The following is a 6310-nucleotide window of genomic DNA, read 5'->3' on the forward strand; positions in this document are numbered from 1 at the left end:
TGGTTAGCCATTCTAAGGGATCATTTATCCGTGGGGTATGAGGGGCCCTTGGGAGTGCTTGAGGCACCCTGGCCTCCTCGACCATTGTTTGACTCATGAGGGTGATGTGTCACATGTTCGACCTTGTGACCAGTGGCTAGTCCGTGTGCTCGGTGTGACATGCATGACCATATGGCTAGCGGCTGGTCCATGTGCTCGGCAGGACATACACGACCATATGGCTAGCCGTTGGTCCATGTGCTCAGTGTATATATATGGTATATCACTTGGTATCAATGCATTTATTCATATTTGTATTTATTAAACTAGATCATTTGAGAGTCATGTATGGATTACTATTAGTTGTTTGAAACATAACACTCGTTGTAGTAGTTAATTTTGGTCCCGTAGACATGAGTCGTCCTTACCGTTGAAGTTAGACTCCTGTGTTTCAGTTTACAATATATATATATATATATATATATAAGATTTCAGCCAACTGATATTTAGCCAACTAATATAACAATTTGAATTCATAGATAGACAATATATAGAAGATACACACACTCAACATGGAATGATATCGGACAATATTAATTTGTGAGCTGATCTACGAGTGTCCTTGCTTCTTTGGTCATAGATTAACTAGCATCAAGAGCTTCTTCATTGTTAGTCATAGTGAAGTAATAGAATAAGAGTACTACACTTCCTTCAGTCTTTTCTCAAATAGTTTTGCTTTAAAAGGGTGTATCCAATGCACAAGTCTCTTTCCTGGTTTTAGAGAGGGTTATAATCTATGCACTTGTTACCTACTTGGCAGAGAGGCATTTTCCATACTCGAACCCATGATCATTAGGTCGCAATGGAGAAACCTTATCATTGTTTGCCTAGTATTCCTAAATCTTCCTGATGTGTGATAAGAAATACTCTACTTTGATCTTTTGGGATCATCCTTCGGCTTTCGAATAGCAGAATAATTTCAACATCAAGAGGAATCCGCATTTGAACTACTAGGAGCCACCCTACGAAATACCATGTTGCTGTGAGGATAAAGATCGGGACACCATGGTGTCAGTTACGCACATGTGTGGTTATTGTGTCCCTTCCCTTGGGATATTCTCCTTCTCTCCTCCTTAAAGGGGTCTTTTATCTTTCCATTACCTCTCACCTATCTGCCTTGTAGAGTGATATCTCTAGTGACTAAAGGGAGAAGAAGCTAAACTATAGAATGGCTGAGAGGCTTTAAAACCACAATTGACATTAAGAGAATTGAGTTCTCAAATGCCTAACGGAAGGGAGAGGGATAGAGACTAGGGATCTTGAGGGAAAAATAAGCACTAACAAAAGGGATAGAGATTTGAAGTTTCTAGACTCGCATGGAGTATACCTGAGACAATAGACTTTCGACCCATATTGGGAGGCAGAAGTTCTTCGACAAACTGATGGAAGAAGGGTGTCTACTGATGTTGGATGCTCACCCATACAATTAGGTGATCGTATAAGCAACGGATCCATTCTCAGGAGGTTGGATCCATTTACGTGAATTGGCCTTTAATTTAGGGGAATTTAACGGGGGGAAATCAAGAGAAATATATGGTTGATAACCTTGTGGTGGGATGAAATTTAGCTGCTGCCCGGGTTGCAGCCAAGTAGCTACAACCCCTGTGGCAGCCAAAGAAATGGAATCTAAAAGGGCATTTTGAAAAATACTATAACCTAGGAGGGTATTTGTGAACCCTATGGGAAAGTGAATATTCCATTTCTTTGGCTGCTAGCAGGGGTTGCAGCTTGCAACCAAAATTTTTCCCTTGTGATGGATATAGCATCTGGGTTGGATCAAAACTTGGGTCGGAGTCATTTTCTGACTAAGAAGGTGGATCTGGGTCAGGCTAGGAGGAAGAAGAGGCAGACTCAGACGAGGCACTTGAGCAGGACTTGGAAGAGGAGGAGGAAAGATAGAGAGAGAGGTACAGCTGGCGGTGGAGGGGAGAAAGCGAGATTGTAAGAGTGAGGAGGGAGAGGGGATTATTGTAATCACTAATCACTTTTTTTTTTTTTTTTCGGATCAGGTTTCTAAAACTTCAGAATGGTCATGGTATCGATCAATATCAATACCATTTTGGAAAGGTCTGGTTCGAATTATATCTGACAAATTTATCACGATTTAAAAAAAAAATCAAATTTTATTATAATTTTACCCTTGGACTGGACATGTGGATCAAAATCGAAAAAGTCAAAATTGGAAATCAGGGATCAATCATAGTTGATACCATTCTAATCCAGCTGATACTAACTGTTCCCTCTTCCCTCCGCTTTTTGGAACCATGTTAGGGATGAATCTCTAGTGCATCCAAATTGTGGATCAATCCACCTGATCCATATAAAAATCGATATTGGAATCGGCTAGAGCCGATACCGTTCCAATTTCCAATTCATATAACCCTGTAGGGATAAAATTAGATATCAGATTCTAGGGACTTGATTTCCTAAAAGCCCCTATCGCCCAAAGCTCTCTATTACTTTTGTTACCTTGTTCCTTTGATTCTCCTTTCCACTGTATGAGAGAATTAGAGGAAGTAACCAAATACACAACATTAAAACCACACATGGATATGGGCTCATCAATTCAACCAACTAAGTAGAGTATTGCACCACAATGTCATGGCCTTTCTATTAACATGGCTGTGGACATGGGTTGAGATGCATGGGCGTGCATGGTGGCTTGATGAAAGCTTGTCATGGGGCACGAGGTAGGGCATGTATGTGCATGGAGAGGAAGTCGCTTCCCCAGTGAAATTCAGTAATGTGATGGTATGATAAAATGAGGGTGCCATGTCTTCTTTCTATTTTTCTTTTTCTTTTTTTTTTTTTTTTTTTCAAAAAAACCATAGAAATCATAAGACCTACCTTGAGGAAGGGTGGGGTGCCTCACCCTCTTTGGTGCCATGGATCCTAGCATACATTGTGACAGGCCAAAGGTAAGGCTTGGTGGCTATCGTATCACTGACAAGACATTGTGTGTGAGATTGGTATGTTCATGCATGCATCATAACATAAGTATTCCTTCGGTGGATCCCACGCATTGACACTCGAAGGTTAAGAGTGTTTCTTCTATAGGTTAGGTTATGGATGTGGACTATGTTCAACGAAAGGGACGCTACAATAGAAGCGAAGGCTTGGGATCATGGATTCGTCAATGGCACACAAGCTTGAGTGAGTGGGCTCTCCTATGTCTCATATGCAAGTGTGTTTATCTTGGGGTGCGCTTAGATTTGGCGTGGCCTTGGATGAGTCCATGTTGGTGGAATTGTTGTGAAATCAGTTTAGGTTAATATCAACATTGACTCCACTAAAATTTTTTCTACGGCAACAAAGCAAGACTACAATACCCATAAGCTTTTGGGTTTTGTGTTCGGACTGATAAAAAGAACCACACACTATGATTATGTATACTGTTTTATGATTGGCTATAGGGGTGTCAATTCTAGGCCCAACCTGGTAGGTCCAACTGAGCCTGATCATTTAAAGCCCGGACCTGCCCGACCCGATTGATAAATGTGTTGAGCTCAAGCATAACTGGTTTATAATCTATCATTCGCAGTGCAAGGGTTTAGCCCTTTGGTCACCTAATTGGCCCGATTGTTTACAAGCCTGACTTAGGCCGATTTAGCCCGACTGTTTAATTATAAGCTATATAATGATATATCTTATCAATTATTGAATGTAATTAAGTATAAATTCTTTCCTATTATTGATTCTAATGTCCAACATAAATTCTAAGTAAAAATTAAGGATTAAGACAAAAATTAGAAGATACATGGGCGATTAACCAATTTAATGCTTGATTAATCCAATTATTTAAAGCCTGATTATGGCTTGAAACCAACCAACCGTTTATAAAACATACCATGCTTGCCATATATGCAAGCTTGATTAAGTAATTGGGTGGTCACCCTGCAAGCCAAAAATATGGTGAGACGCGGTTTGATCAGTTGACTTAAAAGCCAATTGGTTGATTCAGTATGATTTCGGTCTGGGTTGAGTCGATTTTGATGTGGGAATGGTGAAATCGAAACCAAATCAATAAGAAAATTTTGGTTTCAGTTTGGTTGGTTTTAATTTGGCTCCGATTTTTTGCCTTGCTTTGTAATCGATTTGGTTTCAATTTCTGATCTGATTTGCCATCCAAATTTATACAAAATTATGTAAAAAATGGGTTTTTTAATCAGTTTTTTACCGATTTGCTTTCAGTTTCAGTTCGGATTTTGAACCAATTTTGTGTGGTTTCAAGTTCATTCAATTTCCGATATGGTTTAATCCGATTTTAGAGTCGTAATTTCTTAAACCAAAACCAACCAATAAATCTCAATTTGATTTGATTCAACTGGTTTTATCCGTTGAATTTAGGTTTTGACACCCCTACCTCTAAGCCCTAATTGGCTCATTCCATGGAGTTATTCCCCCCACATTTTTTTTTCTGGTAGAAATTATCTCCCCACATTTTTTGTTTGCTTATTATCTCTTCCACCTAAAAACGAAAAATGTTTTTATTTTTTATTTTTTTTATTTATATATATATATATATATTTATATAAAGGGGGAGGGATGGGAATGCTGGTAGGATACCCAGGTATTAGGTATGCTATCGAGTTGAGAACCATCGGATTTAATTTATTTAATTTCTATCGTTGGATGTGCATATAACTTTATAGGGGAAAGTGAACTGAATCTGTCAAAATACACTACTAAAACTCTAAATCATACTATACTATTTGTATTGGGAGATTAAAATACATATACTCTTTACATCATGTGTCTTTTCGACAAGCTTTGGGAAGACACAGTTGCTGGACCTCGGCCAGATAACGGCCTTGGCTAGCTCTGGAAGGAGTCCAACTTTAGTTTCCGATCCAATTCCGGGAAGGGTATAGATTTGATTAATTTTTTTTTTTCAATAGCTCATGGATCGTCTTCCAAATCTTTTGTATTTTGATTATGATTGCTGATTTGTTTGGGTCCGTTTTGGTTTGCAAAAGCGGTGGAGGGAGGGAATGGGAGATTGTATGGAGATGATATGACGGAGGAGGCTATGAGAGCTACGCGCAACATCATGATAGTAAAGCCTCCTGGGAATTATGGATCACCGCCGGTTTCACCGACTGGATCTACTCCTCCGGTAAGCCTGCAATTTCTTGTCTGTTGTTTTGACTCATTCAACTTTGAAAATTAGTTTAAAGTTAAATCATCAATCATCGATGGACCACACTACGAAATGGTGTAACATAGAACCCAAATTACTAGTAATTGAATGTTTAATTTCTTTTGTTGGGGTTGGATTAAATTGAAAAGAATGATTTATTGATGGTGGTGGTGGGCAAGAAGCAGGGGATCCAACCGGTTCCGACGGAGGTCAATGCCGGATGCGTACAAGAGAGCAACAAGGGATGACGGAGCCAAGAGCCCTCTTTCTCCTTACAATTTGTGAATACGAGTGAGAGAATACTTGATTTGAGGACGATGATGATGACAACGATAATGAGGACTCGTTCTACAGATTTTTGACCATAGATTCAAAAATACTCACTGATTCAAACAAGGCGGGCTCTTAAAACCAAAACTTAGTGTCCACAAAATTCCTCCTTATTGTTAATTCTAAAGCTATCTCCGGCTAATATTCTCCCACTAATCGGACACACAGATATAGGTGATTCTTTGGCATTTTGCTAAGAGAGTGAACTAGGTTCAAACATGTGATTTCTTCTTCTATTAGTAGTGAAGAAACGACCGACAATAACCCGACATACCACCTCTTCTTCGAGGTTCAGTGAAAAAATATAATCTCCAATAAGGTTCTTGTCACAGAAGCATAGGGTTGTAGAACTTCTTCACCGACCAACAACGAACTTTAGACATTAAGATATTAGGTTCTCCAAAGATAAAGTGTTATGTCTTATTTTTTATTTTTTCATTCAGATTATGTGTTATGTTCTTAATACCAATGTTAGTAATGTAATAACGGCTGTACAATTGACACATTTGAACATAAATAATTTTATAATATTTATACTTTCATTGGTATATGTACATTTGTACACATACTACAACTTCTCAACGGCATGGATTAAATCTGTTAAATCTAATGATTCATAATTGCTAGCACACCTAATTCTTAGGTGACCTGCGTAGCATACTTGTCATTTTCCCTTAAATGTTTATTTCCAAATTGATACATGAACAACTTGGACAACACGTCATGCTTTGGATTCTTTATTAAGTAGCCACGTGTAAGATTTCTCTTTCCAAATCCCCATTATATTTATTTTTTTAATAG

The sequence above is a fragment of the Macadamia integrifolia genome, unplaced genomic scaffold, assembly GCF_013358625.1.
Source record: "Macadamia integrifolia cultivar HAES 741 unplaced genomic scaffold, SCU_Mint_v3 scaffold635, whole genome shotgun sequence".
In the NCBI taxonomy this organism is placed as follows: Eukaryota; Viridiplantae; Streptophyta; class Magnoliopsida; order Proteales; family Proteaceae; genus Macadamia; species Macadamia integrifolia.